This window comes from Trachymyrmex cornetzi, unplaced genomic scaffold (genome assembly GCF_001594075.2).
Source record: "Trachymyrmex cornetzi isolate Tcor2-1 unplaced genomic scaffold, Tcor1.1 scaffold1269, whole genome shotgun sequence".
Classification (NCBI taxonomy): Eukaryota; Metazoa; Arthropoda; class Insecta; order Hymenoptera; family Formicidae; genus Trachymyrmex; species Trachymyrmex cornetzi.
The window spans coordinates 150,250-151,092 of record NW_017295838.1 but is presented as its reverse complement, the minus strand read 5'-3'; the positions used below and the strand labels follow the sequence as shown (position 1 = coordinate 151,092).

Sequence of the window (843 nt, the reverse complement as noted above, 5' to 3'; positions counted from 1 at the left end):
TGGCGAACACCTAGACACCAACTTCCTCGGCGGCGAATACCTAGACACCCATTTCCCCAATAGCGAACACCTAGACACCCACTTCCTCGACGGCGATTATCTAGACGCTCATTTCCTCTATGGCAAACACCTAGACACCAACTTCCTCGATGGCGAACATGTAGACAACACCTAGACGCTTATTTCTTCGACAGCGAGCACTCAGACACTCATTTCTTCGACGGTGAACACCTAGACACCCACTTCCTCGACGGCGAACACCTAGACACCCATTTCCTCGATGGCGAACACCTAGACACCAACTTCCTCGATGGCGAACATGTAGACAACACCTAGACACTTATTTCTTCGACAGCGAGCACCCAGACACTCACTTCTTCGACGGCGAACACCTAGACGCCCATTTCCTCGACGGCGAACACCTAGACACCAACTTCCTCGCCGGCGAACATGTAGACAACACCTAGACAATCACTTCTTCGACGGCGAACACCTAGACGTCCACTTCCTCGACGGCGAACACCTAGACACCCATTTCTTCGACCTAGACACCCACTTCCTCGACGACAAACATCTAGACGCTTAGTTCCTCGACGATGAACACCTAGACGCTTAATTCCTGAATATCTATACACCCTCTTTCTCAACGCGGTAAATACCTCGATCTTCAGCGACAATCTCGATGTTTCATTTTAATTATAAATAATATTTTATTTTAATTCATTTTATTAATTAAATTTCATTTTAATTTCAATTGATTATATTAAATTATATACCCGTGTCTTTCTCTCTTTCGCGTCGCGTCGTGACTTTAATAATTCCAAAAGAGAGAGAGAGAGAGAG

At 45.9% G+C, this 843-nt stretch overlaps 1 protein-coding gene across 1 annotated transcript in view; it reads right to left on the bottom strand.

The window, feature by feature from the left end:
* The window catches only part of LOC108770387 (myb-like protein X), a 36,945-nt gene that overhangs the window by 35,314 nt on the left and 788 nt on the right, over window positions 1–843 (bottom strand). The window lies entirely within an intron of this gene.